Source organism: Chlorocebus sabaeus, chromosome 25 (assembly GCF_047675955.1).
Source record: "Chlorocebus sabaeus isolate Y175 chromosome 25, mChlSab1.0.hap1, whole genome shotgun sequence".
NCBI lineage: Eukaryota > Metazoa > Chordata > Mammalia > Primates > Cercopithecidae > Chlorocebus > Chlorocebus sabaeus.
The window spans coordinates 31,470,632-31,488,573 of record NC_132928.1 but is presented as its reverse complement, the minus strand read 5'-3'; positions in this window follow the sequence as shown (position 1 = coordinate 31,488,573).

Here is a 17,942-nt window from a genome sequence, read left to right as displayed (position 1 = left end):
AGAGCTCAGTAAATACTATATGTGTTGAATGAAGAAAATATGGATAAAGCATTACTCTTTTTATAAAAATTAATTTGTAAGAAAAGAATGTCGTGGTTTTCTTTTTTTTTTTTTTTTTTGAGACGGAGTCTCGCTCTGCCGCCCAGGCTGGAGTGCAGTGGCGCAATCTTGGCTCACTGCAAACTCCATCTCCTGGGTTCACGCCATTCTCCTGCCTCAGCCTCCCGAGTAGCTGGTCTACAGGTGCCCGCCACCACGCCCAGCTAATTTTTTGTATTTTTAGTAGAGACGGGGTTTCACTGTGTTAGCCAGGATGGTCTCCATCTCCTGACCTCATGATCCGCCTGCCTTGGCCTCCCAAAGTGCCAAATAATAACTTTTATGAACTAAATGGCTATATGCTATGAAAATAATATCTATTTCATATTTTATTTTGTTTTACTCGTGACTCCTTTATCTGATATTATTTTAATAAATATAAGAGGATGAATAGAAAAATACATATTTTCACTGGTGAATACACCTTCCAGGAAAAGTTAAGTTTAGCCTGCAGTGCAAATCCTGAGCCTTTCCTTTTATTCTTAGTGATGTGGTCCCCAGGTATCTCCAGCCTCCATGCTTTTATGTTCATAGCATTGCTTGGATTATACTTGCATCAACCCAGATAGAAACACAGTCCTCAGCTAGTAGATATTAAAACAAAATAAAACAAAAACTGCTTTTACCAATCGCTTCAGAAGTTTAGACATTTTACTAAAGATTTGAAGATCATTAAAAAATGCAGTCTTTCCTTAGTTTACTGTCTTCTTGGCATTCTTTCTCTATCTCTCATTTTCTACCTTATTCTTCAAAAAATAAAAAAGTAAAAATAGACTAGTTGGATTGCATCAAACTGAAAAGCTTCTGCACAGCAAAGGATACAATCAACACAGTGAAGAGACAACGTAGGGAATGGGAGAAAATAGTTGCAAGCCGTACATCTGATAAGGGGTTAATATCTAAAATATGTAAGGAACAAAAACAACTCAATAGCAAGAAAACAAATAATCCAATCAAAAAATGAGCAAAGGACCTAAATAGATATTTTTCAAAAGAAGACATACAAATGGTCAACAGGTATATGAAAAAATGATCAACGTCACTAGTCAGGCAAACGCAAATTAAACCACAATGAGATATCACTTTACAACTGATAGAATAGCTGCTATCAAAAAGATGAAAAATAGCAAGTATTGGCAAGAATGTAGAGAAAAGGGAACTCTTGTACATTGTTGGTGAGAATATAAATTAACATAGCCATTACAGAAAACAATATGGAGGGTCTTTAAAAAAATTAAAAATGAAACTATCATATGATCCAGCAATCTCACTACTGGGTATATATTCAAAAGAAATGAAATCAGTATGATTATTTCTTTGTGTTTGTGTGTGTTTTTATATATATATATTCAGATATATATATATACACACATATATACTCAGATATATATGTGTGTGTGTGTATATATATACAGATTCAGTTTTCAAAAGAAGAAAACTCTGTTGTTTGTGAGAACATGGATAAACCTAGAAGAAAGGCATTTTGCTAAGCAAAATAAGCCAGGCACAGAAAGACAGATATTGCATAATCTTACTCCTACGTAGAATCTGAAAAAATTGAACTTGGAGAAGGGGAGAGAAGAATGGTGGTTGCCAGGGACTAGGGGGAGTGAGGTGGGAAATCAGGAGATGTTGCTTGACAGTTACAAAGGTTTCAGTTAGCAGGATCAAATTCTGGAGATCTATGGTACTGCATGGTGACTATAGTTAATACCAATGTATTTTATACTCAAAAATTGCTAAGAGAGATCTTTAAGTGTTCTCACACATTGAAAAAGATAATTATGTGGAGTAATGAATATGCTAATTAGCTTGATTTTGGTAATCATTTCACAATGTATGCATATAATCAAAACATCATGTTATACAATGCTCAATAAAGCTAGGGGAAATAAAGAAACAAAATAATACTCTCCTTGTCTTCTATAGATCAGCTCTCACAGGTAGGATTCTAGAGGTCTCAGAGCCCCAAATGAACTTATTAATAAATTTTCTCAACAAAGATTTCTTGCTAAAATAATCCCCATGCTAGATGATAAGTGAATGAAAAATCTTCAATTTTAGTATAATTTCAAATTTCCACTCTATGAGCTGATATCTGTGTTCTGTTTTATTCACTGAAATTTCTAATGGCATTAATATTAAAATATAAAATTATTAAATTGGGAATTTCTTTAAAATCTAGTGTTACCCAATATTTTGCCTTGCACATCCAAACTCTCTTATTCTCCAGAGAAACCACTGTACCTCCTTCTTCACTTAACTCCTCTTTCTCAATCTTTGCACATGGCCTTCCTTCCTAAATCATAGATAAAACAGCAGTCATAATGTTCCTGAACTTCCTGCTCCTTCATCTAAAAACTACTTTATATCTGTACCCAGCCTTACCTCTCCTCATCTGGTCTCAAAGGAAGAGGTATCTCTACTCCTGCTCAAAGCTAATGCTGCCAGCTGTTCTCTTGATGCAGTCAACTCCTTCCTCTCAGTAGTTTTTTTTATCCATTCCCTCTCCCTCTGACATCTTAAGCTTCCCTATTTCAGCTGTCATTTCCTTAAAACTCTCCTTCATTCCTACCCTAGTTAAATTTCACTCTAACTATGGTTCTCTCTTTCTTCTTGCTTCTGCAGCCAAGCTTCCTAAGATGATAATTCATAATAACCATAATGACGGCTGTTTTTGCTGCTAGCTTTCTTTCTGTCTTTTTTTTTTTTTTTTTTTTTTTTTTGTAAATCAGTACCTGATTCTCTCAGAGGAACCATTCCCTCCTGCCTCCTTGTGATGTAAACCTCATCTAACCAATACATGATTTACCTAGGCAACAATCATTGATTCAAGGAAGAACAAGTGACCCAAGTCAGATCCATTAGATCCAATCAGACTCAAATTTAGGAATTTTTTTTTTTGAGTTATAAAGAAAGTGGATTTTCACTTGATCTTAGCCAAAAGGATGAGAAGCAATGAAGAAAGTGTGGATTTTCCTTTCCAAGGCTTTGGAAAATGGAAATACATAGTGCTGGAGCTGCAACAGGCTGTCTGCCAACACAAAGGGGAGGGCCCAGCTGAAAAGGGAGCAAAGAAGGACTAGCAGAGCAATGGAGAGAAACTGGATCCTGGTGACGTCACTGGTGCTGCTGAGTCTAGCAGTGATTAAAGCCAGAAATACTCTTGGGTATTTCAGTTACATGAGCCAATAGATAGCTTTTTGCATAAGTCATTTTAGTTGTATTACTTTTCCTGTCATTTTCAAACAAAAAAAAATCTTAATGTGATGCTCCTCACAGTTTCCAGTTTCTCAGTTCTCATTCATTTCTCAATCCACTGTAAACTGTCCTCCAGTCTCACCACCCCACTAAAAGTTCTGTTGCTAAATTCACCTCCTGTTTGCCAGACATTATTTCACTTGGCTTTTTGTAGAATTTAAAAATATTGGCTAATCACTCCTTGTTTGAAATTATCTTACTCCTTGAATGTCTTCATTTTATTATTTATTGGTTTTCTTCCTGCTTTTCTGCATTTTCTTGTTTCATTCCTCAAACCTTAAGTCTTATCCTAACCAGAGTTTCATTTTATTCTTATTCTCTAAATATACATTCTTATCTTGTGTGATTGCATCAACTGTCAAAGTTTAAATTATCATTTACACTCTAATAGTTTCCAAGTTTATATCTATAGCTCTAAATCCTCTGAACTATAGATTCATACAGCCAATGCTGTTAGGCATAAATGTTCAAAGCTACATTAACATCTTCCCCCCAAACCTCTTTCTCATATTTCCTATCTTTTTCTATGTTCCTGTGTTTATTATGTCAGGCAATGGCACCACTAACACCACAAATTTACAACTCAGTAACCATCAACTTCTTTCTCTCCCTCATCTTTTTCTCTGTATCAAATTCATCACCAAGTAGTTACATGTCTTGGGGAAAATGCTCTAGTTTAGTTTTCTCATAACTTCAACAGGTGTTAATGATACTTGTTGAGAAGACTAAATGAGACAATTCACAGAAAGCACTTTGAACAGTGGCCCCTGTCATATCTTAAATAAATTTAGCTTTTGTGTCATTTATCTGTGGAGGTTATAAGGCATTATTGAGGCCATGTCCTAACTTCATGGCTTAAAGCAAAAGTGATTTATTTTGCTCATGAATCTGTAAATCAAGCAGGGCAAACGAGAGGATAGCTCATGTTTGTCCCATGCAACATCAGGCTGGAAGGTACATTTTCAAGATGGCTCACCCAAATGGTTGGTAAATGGGTGTTGGCTATGGCTGAGCTCAGCCTGGGTTGTGGCCCAGAGATCTACATTCTTCTCCATCTGGACTTCTCTGCCAGTTGGGTTTCCTCACAGACAGAGGAATGAGCACCCATGAGGCAGGAAGTGAATTCCAAGAACAAGCATCCCACAGGACAGGAAGTAGAAGCCATTTACTATATGGTAGGTACTGTTCTGGTCCCAGAAACTGGCACACTGTCGCTTCCACTATATTCTGTTCAAGGAGTCACAGAAACCAGATTCAAGGAGAGCAGACAAAACACTTCTCAATGGGAAAACTGTCAATTTCTAGCTAAGTTACAAAACCACCCCTGGCCCTTTCCCTCCATACCCCCATCCTCCTTCTCTCCATAACCACCTCCAGGACCTTCCTTTTGGCCTTTATTATATTTCCTGAACTGTTGTCATGAGCTACTAACTTATCTCCTTGCCTTTTTTTACTCTCCTCCAATAACTTCCCCATACTGGTATTTCCAAGATTATGCTATGTATACTTCCTTTAAAACCTTTTAATGGCTCCCTAAAATATAAGTAATATCCAAATTCTTTAGTATAGTACCCACAATTCCCAAACTCTGCACCAAATCAAATCAAACTCACACTTGTGTGGTAGAATATTTAAAAGTTTCCAAACACAAAGACATCTGTTAGACACTGTGAGTTCTATTACAGGCTGTCATAGCTCAGGGACATTAATGGTTTCAGTAACAGATCTAGCTACATTTCTTTTGATGACTTTATATCTCTGCAAACCTTGGTTTTGGGTGGTTCCTATGGTTAAAAAAAAAAAAGTACTATGTGAAAATCAGTATGGAATAGGAAATGAGGATGATAGTATCCAGTATAAATCCAGGATTCTAGAAGTTGCTCAGTGCCCAATAGCCATGCACATTCCATTAGTAAATATGATTTAAAATGCAATAAGAATATTGCTTTTTTCAATTTACATATATTATTTTTTAAACAGCTAGTAAATTTTTAGGACATAACTACTTTGTAAATTGTTTGGGCCTATGTACTTAATGAACAGAACTGCTGAGTAGTTTTTCTTATCCTAGGACTACCATGAAAAAATACACGGAGTCACTAAGGTAGATGAGAAAGTTTGGGAAAATTGTGTCATAATGTATGAGACAGAAATGTAAGAAAAGATATTTTAAAAACTGTTGACCATCTTCTCTTTTTCAAAGATCTCCTCCGGCCGCTAAGGTACTTAGTGAGGAGGAAAGATGTTTGCTTGAGTTAGTCAGGATTATATTACTCTATGCCTCACATACTATTTCTTTCATCTTTACCCAAAATGTCAACCCCTCTGGCCAACTTTATTCTTTCCAGTTCTCAATCTTGTAATGCTTTATGCTCTTCTCTAATCCAGATTGTCCCTCCTCACTTTTCAATGTACCCTCTGCAACTTCCTCTGCCATCTAATCGCCCTTCCATATCCTGAATTTTTTCACAGCACACATCCTATACTTAAACCAAAATAAATTTCTCCCTAGAGCACGTGGCCAGTGGAAGCTCTTGATTTTTTACTACAATGAATATTTCCTCCTATATTCTCCTAGTGACTAACTTGCTTTTCATAGACAATACCAGACCTTTACTTTCTAGTCTTTTGAAACACTTGTGTTCTGGTGAGACCTGCCATCAGGTTATATCTCCTCTGCTCACTCCAGCCCCTCTCTGTCATGAAGAGCCTTTTACTCCTCACTCCTCACAGTACCCTCCCCCATTCATCAGTGACTTTGCCCTCTGGCCCTCGGACCTCTTCTCCACCCTGTCTGGTCTCCATCCTGAGTGACCTCAGCAACCATTTGAATGAGTCACTCCACACCCAGACCTCCTTGGTCTCCTCATCTCCAATTACCAGCTCTTCCACTCCACATCAGCCAGCCCAGAGTCACAATATAGCTCAGAGTTTTCAAAGTATGGTCCAGGGACTGGCTGCATCTGGCTTGTCTAGGGGGCGTGGAAAAATGCAGATTTCAAGGCCAATCGTCCAGTGCTATTGAATCCCTTTTTGTGTTAAAGGTCCTGGGAATCTGAATTCTAACAACCTTCCCAGGTAATTCTTAGGTAAAGTAAAATGAGATTTACGGTGACAAACCTAGTTATTTATCCTCAAAAACAACTCCATGGTTTAACTGAATAACTTAGAAATCACAGCCTTTAATCAGAATCTCCTATCTTTCTGAATTATTTTCTCAATTATTCCCATTACAATTGCTTTTATGTAATGCAGCCTCTCCCTTTGCATTTTTTTTCTTGATGTGTTCTCTCCTGATTTCACTTCCCTTTTTTTTAAGCTTAGATCTTAAAGTTAATCATAATAATAATCTTTTCCTGAACATTTACTATATGGCAGGCACTGTTCTAAGTCCTTTACTACATTAAATCATTTAATCCTCACAATAACTCAATAAGCAAGTACTCATTGTAATCTTTATATTTTTCTTGCCAAAACGTTCAATTTCCTTGACCCTTTGTGCTTTCTTTGCTTCCATCTGGCAATATCCCAACCCAAGATCTACTCTCCAATGAATGCTCTCTTCCAGTCTTCAAACCTCCAACCCCAGCCTCTCCTTTCCTTTCAACAGCAAACTCTGACTTTGACGTCTTATAGAATAGAAACTCTTGGATAAAAAAATGACCTAAACTGCTCATCATCAAGTTTGCAAAAACATCTGCATTAGCACTCAAGCTTCTTTCATTTCCTCACATATTTAACAAACAGTTATTGAGGGCTTACCACGTGTGTGCTGTGCTGTACAGATTTCAAAGAGGAGATACCTGGTCTTCCACTTGTACTCTGAGTCTCTGGCCCTCTTGCCTTCCCAGACCCATGCCCTATTGATGGTCTGCTCTTCCACAATTTCAGCGTAATTATTTTCAGACTCCTTTCATGTCATAACAAGACAAAAGCCGAAAACCTGACTCCCTTACTCTTACCTCTGTCTCCAGAGCCTAATTTCTTGTGAAAAAAGTATCATCTAGCCTTCTTTTCTCACCTCCCACTTTCTCTTTAATTCATGCCAACTTTGTTTTTGCCTCAACAACTGCTCGGGCATGGCCTTTACTACAGTCATCAATTACATCATAGGACCAAATCTAGCCCCCATTCTACTGGATCTTCCAGCAGCATTCATACAGGTCATCACTCTTACCTTGTTAATGTCTCTGTCTTTCTTGGCTTCCACCACCCTATCCCCTACCTTTCCTGGCCCCTCCTGTTCTACCTAACTTTACATGTTAGACTGTCTCAGGTCTCTGTTCTACACATTCTTTCTTCTCTTCTACATTCTGTTCCTAAGTAATGTCACCTGTTTTCCATTTCCATTTGAGTGTTGATTAAACCACATACTAGGCTAGGCACGGTGACTCACGCCTATAATCCCAGTACTTTGGAAGGTCGAGGTGGGTGGATCATTTGAGGTCAGGACTTTGAGACCAGCCTGGTCAATATGGTGAAACCCCACCTCTACTAAAAATACAAAATCTAGCCAGGCCAATGGTGGTGGGCACCTGTAGTCCCAGGTACTCGGGAGGCTGAGGCAGGAGAATCGCTTGAACTCAGGAGGCGGAGGTTGCAGTGAGCCGAGATCATGCCACCCCACTCCAGCATGGGTGACAGAGCAAGACTCCATCTCAAAATAAACAAACAAGCAGACAAACCACATACTAGCTGACACCCTGGGCAAGTCACTAAATTCAATTAATTTTCTATGGAATATCTACTTTTTAGCAGGCACTATCCTAGGCACAACAAATACAGACTAACCAAGGGGCACTTCTTGCACTCAAGAAGATCATAGTCTCTTATTTTTTCTGAATGTTTTTCCTTACTTGGATAACACAGAAAACATTACTATAAGGTTAGTAATAGTTCTATAAAAAATAGTATAACAGTAAAACAAATATTATTTTATTTCATTTTTTTACTCTGCTAAGTACTTGCTATGTATAATCTCATGTAATCTTACTACCATTCTATAAGGTAGATATCATTACCCTTGATTTATAGTTAAGAAAACTGAGGCTCAGAGACCTAAGAAAATTTTCTCAGGGTCACAGAGTTAGTAGGGGGCAGAAAGTTTCAAACCCAGGTCTCTATGACTCCAAAACCCATACCCTTACTTCTATAATAATAATTGTTATTATACTTAATTTTACTATTATGCTAAACATTTTTACATTTTATGTTTTTAATACTCATAGTTACTCCAGGAGATAGATCCTAGGCTTATTCTTATTTTACAATGTGAAAACTGGAACTTAGAGAAGGTAAGAAGCTTATCTGACTACAAATGTAGTTCATGGTGGAAGAGATAGCCAGGCTGAGTCAGAGCTCTTTGCTGGCAGAGGGTAGGAAGGTACTGCTGCCTCACAATGCCCCAAGAGCCTCGTGGATAAGGGATGGGGAAGTTTAGCAGGTGAGATTGTCCCTAGGACCCTAGTTCAATGAGAGCAGCACCACTCTTACCTGCTTTATATATTGATTTGTGTCACAAGATTTCATTTAAAAATAATAACAATGAAGGAAAAACATTTCATTTCATTATCTTAACCATGTGTGATAGACTACTATTATCTCATTTCTCAAGGTCCCTTCATAAAAAGCCACACATAACTTACTTCTCCTGAAGCTAAAACTGGAGGTTAGAAACAGCTTTGTTGATGTGGGGAAAATCTATTCACTTTCTCTTCCTGTCATTGAAAGTTTAAGGCCAAATTCCAACTCAGCAAGAATCCTGTAGCTTACTTATCTGGATTCTTTTCTTTTCGGCATTAACCAACTCATGTTTCCCCTCTGTTGGTCCAGATGCTTTAAATTTTTATATGTGTTTTCAGTAAGTTGCTTCGGAGTTTTTTTTTTGAAGAAGAAGACTTGGTACAATCAATGATAATGTATGTGAAACACTTGTGAATCATAACTGTAAATGTATAAACATAGGGAAAGAAATACAAGAGTCATAGTCTTTTTAACAACTGCCTTGTAGTCTAACTATGTGCCTCTCAGATACGGTGAAGTGAAAATTTGAAGAACTAGATGAGTCCTGCTAGTCCTCACAACATTCTAAGGATGGGAGGACCTACAGAAACTAAGTGTTCATTGTTCAGCAATTCAAGAAAAAAAATGGAATTCCTCATTCATTAAGTGCTTGTTCTTTAAAAATTAACGTACTACTCTCACATAGAAAAAATTTTATTCTGAGGATTTTCCTCCAAATAATCAGGTTCATTTGATGTATATATAAGTTATTTAAAAATAATATGTGCCTCTGTACAATTGACTGCTCATAATTTTGAAATGACCAAGTGCAGAGTTACATATTTACCTATACAAATTATATAGTCATACAGAAAATCTCCTCAAACAGTATAAAATAATACTTTATTTTTAAAAAAGAAATTTAAAGTGGCATTAAATCAAATATCACTATTTATTGAGTGCCTACACTCTACAGCAGGCACAGTTATAGGCACTGGGGATACACTGATAAAAACACAGGCAAGGTCTCGGTGACCTATAAACTGTATCAACATTTTTCTCAACTCCAAATATATTCCTGTTTTAGAAGGATGTATTCCATTTGAAAATTAGCTTATGTACATAGACTTATGTATTTAAAAAGGATTTGTCTAGTAAGTATGCCTGTGACAAGAAAATGCTATTAATATTATTAAAGAATAATTAATGCCTTTCAGTGACGTGTGAGACTCTCTACTAATATTCCTACTGGGTAGCTCAGTTTTGCCATGTGGATCATTGAGAATTTCCTTGAGTTATTTTTATTTGCTCAAAGGTATACTGGATAAGTTATTGAAATAAATCTGTTTTAAAGAATAAATCAATATTTAAATAGAAAGTATATGAGGCTGTCTTTTTGAAACTGAAGTTTTCTTTTTAAATGATTTATGGGAATAAAGGATTGTATAGCCTTGGAAACACTTGGGAGTGTTGATATCATGCATGACTACAAACTAGCTGCAAGAAGAAAAAAGGGAAGAACTATTCTAAAAAATATTTCAGATGTAAGACAAGAGAACACATTTCCTTTAAATACAGAATAAAGAAAACAAGTATGCTTCAGCCACCTTTATCTGAATCACAAGGTTTACTCCTTAGAAGTTTTGTTACTCTATCTCATTTTTCTAATTTGACTTCACAGTCTTTTCTCAATTTTTAGAACTTATTCCCCAACAAAATAAATAATTAAACTATAGATGAACTGTCAAAAGGGAACATTATTTTAATGCAACATTAACATTTTCATAATTAACATGGAAGTTAATGCTTTTAGCAGATGTAACAACATTAGACTTGTAAATTTTAATTAAAGTTAATGGTTCATGATAGCTGTAGGGAGTAGGCATCCTCTCTAGATACTGAAAACATGTCTAATGTGATTAGAAATACTAATTTTAGAAGAAAGGATAGTGCTGGCAATGACTATTCTTTATTTCTTACAAAATCCGTGACTTGAAAACCTTTTAAAATGAGGAACCTGGCGAGCAAATAGAAGTTAACAGAAGAGGTGGTAATAATATTTAAGGGACTGAGTAAAAAATCACAAACTATTCACGTATACTTCCCTTTCTCTATGTTGCTACCTGAGATAAGTCCTAGAAAAGCAATGAAGTTATTTCATAAATTTAGACTAGGGACTAATGTTTCATCTTTAATTTTCTCTGGAAAATTTTCTCTGCAACAATCTTTAATTTTTGGAGGATTGCCCTCCAAAACTGTATGCCTATGGCTCAGTCTAGATTTCTTAAAATAGGAGAGTGAGTTGCTTTGAGTAGCAAACAAACAAATAACTCCTACATAAAAATGTTACTAAAATGATGAAAATGATGGCTTTATAGGGAGCCATACGTATTAGCCAGCAGAAAGTATATCTAGCATGTAAATTCAGTGCCAATGATAGATGCCAAATGCCTGTTTATTTACAAATGGGCATCAACATTTTTAAAATATTTTCCCAAGTATCTTCATTTTTACTAAGGCCTTATTAAGGCCATTAATTCGAAACAATTCACTTAAGTTACTGTATTTCTTCAATTCTAAAACACATCTAAGGAACATCTCAGATACATCTATTTACTAGAATGTAAGCGCCTTATCTATCTTGTTGAAACAGCACTTAAAACAGTATTCAGCAAAGTAAGGACTTAATTAATACAAGCTGAATGGATAAACTTAACTTGATGAAATTAGAATAAATGTATAATTAGTATATGCATTTAATAGTTTATTAATTACATGTTAAATACAGTATATATTTTATATATAATTAATATTGTCTTGTTTTGTCACCAAATGCTGTTTAAAAATCCTGGTGTCTTATAATGAGTGGTAAAGTAGATTCAAGAAAATGTAGAAAGGTGAATATTTCCATCACCTAAATATCTTTTTGAGAATAAACTGAACTCTCCAAATAATAAATTACGCCCTGTATTCAAGTAGTTCTGAGTAAAAGTTTTTTGCAAATCTTCACTGAGAGTACAAAATGCAGGAGGCTCAAGCAGGATGAGCTTTAAATACCAGAGACTTTGGATGCTGGCACTCAACCAAAGAAATTACAGAGACATCAGAGCTCACTTGTCACTGTCAAATTCCTTATAGTGTAAGGCATGGGACTGGTCATTGCTTAAAACAAAAACAAAACAAAACAAAAAACAAAAAACCTTTTCTCATTCTTTACTCATAACAGTGGTGTGATCTGGACTATAGAAGTTATGGATTAAATAGAGGCCATTTTAACTTTTTTTAGCGCACAATTCTTGGCCGGGATTCCAACCTGGATGTAGACAAGCTAATTTGCAGGCCTAGTGAAAAGTGGTAGCCCTGAGGTTTATTGTATATTATAAACCTAATGGAATGTTGAGAATTAAAACTTGCTTTCCAATTGGTTACTCTAGTAAGCTTTCTAATTGGTTACACTTTAAACTACTTACAAAAAAAAAAAGATGAGAACTATAAGCAGCACAGAATCTGCTGGCAAATGACCATTCAACGTTTCACATTTCAACACATAAAACACTGATTATGTAATATTTTTGTTATGAATTTTGAGCTGCTTTCAATAATAACAGTGACCCCTAGGTCAGGCATTTTCTGGTAATTAGTAACTAGCCCAGTTAGGAGTCCAAGCCTCATAAAACATTGCTAAGACGATTTTATGTTTTATAATATAGAAAGGTCAATCGGTGAAGTTAAGTAGTTCTCTTTTTTTTCCTAGTGCTGAATATGAACTTATATCCCAATATCACTCTTGTCATTTTATAAAACATGGACTCTTAATGTCACTAGGGACAGAAACATAATTATAGAAATTAGAACTTTAAAACACAGAGAAGGTAAATAATAAATTTACTGGTGAGCAATAATTTTAATTCAAAACATGATCTGTTACTTAATCTAGTATAAACATAGTAATTTTTTCCAAACACCAGTGTTCAGGTATCTCCTAGCTCTGAAAAGAGTGATAACAATATCTCATCCCAGTGAACAGTTTTACGTTCCAGTTGCCAGATTTAGCAAATTAAAAAATAAATGCCCAATTAAATTTGAATTTCAGGCCAAACGTGGTGGCTCACACCTGTAATCCTAGCACTTTGGGAGGCCAAGGAGGGAGGATCATTTGAGGCAAGGAGTTCAAGACCAGCCTGGCCAATATGGTGCAACACTGTCTCCACTAAAAATACAAAGATTAGCCAGGCGTGGTGGTACACATTTGTAATCCCAGCTACTTGGGAGACTGAGGAACGAGAATTGCTTGAACCCAGGAGGCAGAGATTGCAGTGAGCCAAGATCACACACTGTCTAGCCTGGATGACAGAGCGAGACTCTGTCACCAAAAAAAAAAAAAAAAAAATTGAATTTCAAATAAACAACAAAAAATATTTTAATATAAGTATGTCTTATACAATACTCATATTTTAAAAATTGCTCTTTAACTAAAATTCATATTTAACTAGTCATCCTGTATTTTACATGACAACCCTACCCCTTTTTCCAGATGCTAGGCTTCTTTCTCCACTGATCTTCTCTTCACTTTCTAATTCCCCAAGTGTTAGAGTTGGGGTAGGGTGACTTGTAGCAGGTGTGGGAAGCATGGCAGTCTCAACACCTTCTCTCCTCCCAGGCCTGCCATAGTTCTGTTCACACTTTACTGGTCTGTCTCATGCTAGCACAAAACACTTTGAGGTCCTCTTCCCAGGGCTCCAGACAGGAGGTAAGAACACGCCCCTGTGCTCTAAGACACAAAATCTATCCAGTGGTCTCTAATAGTACCCACTCAGCATTTTCAACAGTGAGGCAGAAGGCAGTTCAGAATCCCTGATCCTCACGAACACTCTACCTGCCATCCTCTTCCCTCTAGCTCCATTTCTTCCCCCCTCTATCTCCACTTTATCTTCAGGCTGCCATTTCCAACCCAGGAAGGATGTTTCTCTCTTCTTGTGGGGCAGTGTGTAACTCCCCCTTCAAGATTTGATTCACTCTATGGCCTAAATTACCTTACTCTTGAATTGAAAAACCTGGACTTCCCATTTATTGTTCCTGATAAAGACTTCAGAGACATATTTTTAATGGAAAGATTGAATATTGAGGTTTATTTATTTTCACCTTTAATCTACCCTGAGGCAAAGATAGTGTGTGGTTAAATGGGGGAGAAAATTACCACACAAAAAAGGACAAAAAAAGAAAAAAATATTTATTATTGTGCTATTTCACAGTATTGTGTAACTACTCTTGGAAGGTCACTGTGGCTGAATGTTTTCCTCAAAACGACTCCCATATTTTCAGATTGAACTAGTGGTCATATTTATGACTTACAAGTCCTTCAGTTATCTGAATGATCTTGTAAAAGTAGTTTACTTTTCTAGTTCTGTTTTTTTTCCTTATTCAAAAAATAAATTATGTTGGGGGAGAGTTTATTTAATATTTAATTGGGTGACCATTATTTGTTAGGCAATATGAAGTATTTCATTACACAATACCAAATACAATTATTCCTGATCTACAAAAAACTAAACACTGTAAGATATGTATTTGAAATATAATGAATGGATACAGTATCTTCAAGGTCATTTCTTATTATAAAGTGTATGATTCTATGTGGTAATGTGATCACATTATGTTGTGAATGGATCACAAGATTTCAGGGTCACAAGCATTCTTAGATTGCTTATTTAGTCAAATTTCCTCATTTCACAAAAGTATAGCTGCCTTTTTCCATTAATAGACATGATCAGGAAGTTTTAGAAATAGTTCCACTGTCCTTTGGAAATGTGTAATTTTACATTTCACATTCATCATACTTACTTGTCTCGTCAGTAGAATGTGTTACCTTTTAGATTGGTAACTGTAAATGAAAACATTCTGAGGTTGAATTTATCTTTATCAGGGTACTTATGCATATTTTCCTCTTAGCTCATAAAAATCTGATAGAACAATTTAAAAAGCAGGACTGGAACAGATGATTTTATGGTGAAAATGTATATTAATTATTGATAAACAAGTATACAATTTTACAAGCAAAGAACTATGCATGAAAACAATCATGATCTTTTCTTTCCCTTTTAAACTAGCAAAGATTATAACAATTAGGATATTCTGTATACATGGAAAAACATTAAAGTGAATCAGAAAAATAAACCTCGCTCTAAAATGTTGGCATTCTTCAATGGCATTGTCTTATTCCTGCTTCTCTTTCCCTTAGCAATGTTATCCACTCTCCTGGCTTTATTTACTATCTTTACACCTATGTTTTAAAATCAGTATCACCTCTATGTTGTCAAACGAAATTTATAGGAGGTCATTGGTTGGGACTGAGCTTCTGCACTAGGCCCAACTGGTCAAACCAAAATGGCAAAATGGAGTCACTAATTCTGAAATTCCAGGTCCCAAGGTGAAACTAAGTTATCTGACCTTCTAAGAAATCAGGAGAGAGATAACGGCCAAGTCTCCTAACGGATCAGTTTCAGCTGGCATGATAAGGAAGTCCCCTCTGCTTTAACCTTTAAAAGGAAAGTAACTTTGAACTGGCCAGTCTGCGTTTTGTTCCATTTCTGCTTTTTCAGCTCTTTTCTGCCTGTAAAGTGAAGGGGGCCAGCCCCTCCACACCTGTGGGTATTTCTCAGGCGGGATGAGAGACTGAGAAAAGAAATAAGACACAGAGATAAAGTAAAGAGAAAGAAAAGTGGGCCCAGGGGACCGGCGCTCAGCATATGGAGGACCTGCACCGCCACCGGTCTCCGAGTTCCCTCAGTATTTATTAATTACTATTTTAACTATCTCAGCAAGAGGAATGCGGCAGGAGAGCAGGATGATAGCGGGGAGAAGGTCAGCAAGAAAACATGTGAGCAAAGGAATCTGTGTCACAAATAAGTTCAAGGGAAGGTATGCAGGCCAGATTTATGCTTTTCTCCACCCAAACATCTCAGTGTTACTCAGTGGAGTAAGGAGTAACAGAGTGGCATTGCTGCCAATATGTCTCACCTCCCGCCACAGGGCGGCTTTTCTCCTATCTCAGAATTGAACAAATGTACAACTGGGTTTTATACCAAAACATTCAGTTCCCAGGGGCAGGCAGGAGACAGTGGCCTTCCTCTATCTCAACTGCAAGAGGTCTTCCTCTTTTACTAATCCTCCTCAGCACAGACCCTTCACGGGTGTCGGACTGGGGGACGGTCAGGTCTTTCCCATCCCACGAGGCCATATTTCAGACTATCACATGGGGAGAAACCTTGGACAATACTCGGCTTTCCAGGGCAGAGGGTCCCTGAGGCTTTCCGCAGTGCATTGTGCCCCTGGTTTATTGAGACTGGAAAATGGTGATGACTTTTACCAAGCATAATGCCTGTAAACATTTTGTTAACAAGGCACATCTTGCACAGCCCTAGATCCCTTAAACCTTGATTCTATACAACACATGTTTCTGTGAGCTCAAGGTTGGAGCAAAGTTACAGATTAATAGCATCTCAGGGCAAAGCAGTTGTTCAGGGTACAGGTCAAAATGGAGTTTCTTATGTCTTCCTTTTCTACACAGACACAGTAACAGTTTGATCTCTCTTTCTTTTCCCTACAGTAAAGCCCAATCGCTTCTGCTCAGCTCATCAGAAGAATCACGAATAAAAGTCAATTAGATCTTTAAGCTAAATTTGTTGTAATTTTGTCTTTTGACAATATTCAGACTGTATATTAAACTAGTTACTTGATAGCAACTTGGAGAGCTCACAGGTACCTCAAACTCAGAACAACAATGTGTCAGGTCACTGTTCTACAATCTTCTTTAATCTTTTATTGTGCTTTTTTTCAGGATGTTACATTTATATCATTAAAAAACTATACTTCAATCTGTCCATTTTTTCTCTCCATTCTCACTGTTGATGCTCTAAAGGTTCTAGTTCAGGCCATCATCACATGTAGCCTGGATTGTTGCTAAGTCTTCCTTACTGGTCTCCTTGTATCCACTCTTGGCTACTTTCAATCTATTTTTTTTTTTTCTAATTAACCAAAGTCATCTTTTTAAAACATGAAATTTAGCTCTTTTAAGTATTAGCTGTATGACCTGAAAGACCTAGTGGTCCCTGGAAAGGAGTTTAAATTTTATTCCAAATGAAAAGGAAAGCCATTAAACAGTTTGGGGGGTAAGGAAGTCACATACAAAGACTCACTTTTCAAGTTTTCCCTGACAGTTGTGTGGAAAATGGATTATAGGGGAGCATGACTGGAATCAGAGATACTAATGAGGAGGCTTTAGCGGTGGTGCCAAGGAGAAGTGATGGAGGCTAGGGCTGAGGTAATAGCAGTGATGAGAGCTGGATGAATTCTAGAAATATCTTGTAGGTTTAATTGTCAAGACTTGCTGATGGATTAGATGTAGAAAGTGAAGAAAAGAGAATAATAGAGAATTATGGATGGTGGGAAAAGAAATCAGTTTAACAAAGCAATCAGAAATTTCATTTTGGGTATGTTAATTTTGAGATGCCTCCAATACATTAAAGTAGAAATTTGCAAGTAGGCACTTGTATAAATAAATCTGGAGCTTAGCGAAGGAGTTTAGGATAATGAAATAAATGAGATTCAGCAGGATGATATTTCTAGCATAAAAGTGGAAGAAGGAGATAATATAGGTAGAGAAATGGACACAGGAATGAGTCTAAGGAACGGCTACATTTAAAGACTGAGTAATGGAGGAGGAGCCAGTAAAGTAAACTAAGCAGGAATTATCAGGGAAGTAGGAGAAAAACCAGGAGAATGAGGTATTGTAGAAGCCAAGAAATGACAGCGTTTTAAGAAAGAGGAAGTGCTGCTAATAGGTTGAGTAAACAGGACAGAAAAGTATCTGCTAGACCTGGCAACCCAGAGGTCAAGGATAATTATGATATGAGGTATTATTACTATTATTTACCAATCATACCACATTAAGTCTCCTGCTTAAAACCATTCAGTGGCTTCCCTTTGGCCTTACTATGCTGTTCAAAATACATCCTATGCTTTTTAAACCATTCCACCCTGTGCCCAATGCCTTGTCTCCTGACATCTGTCTCTGCAGAAAT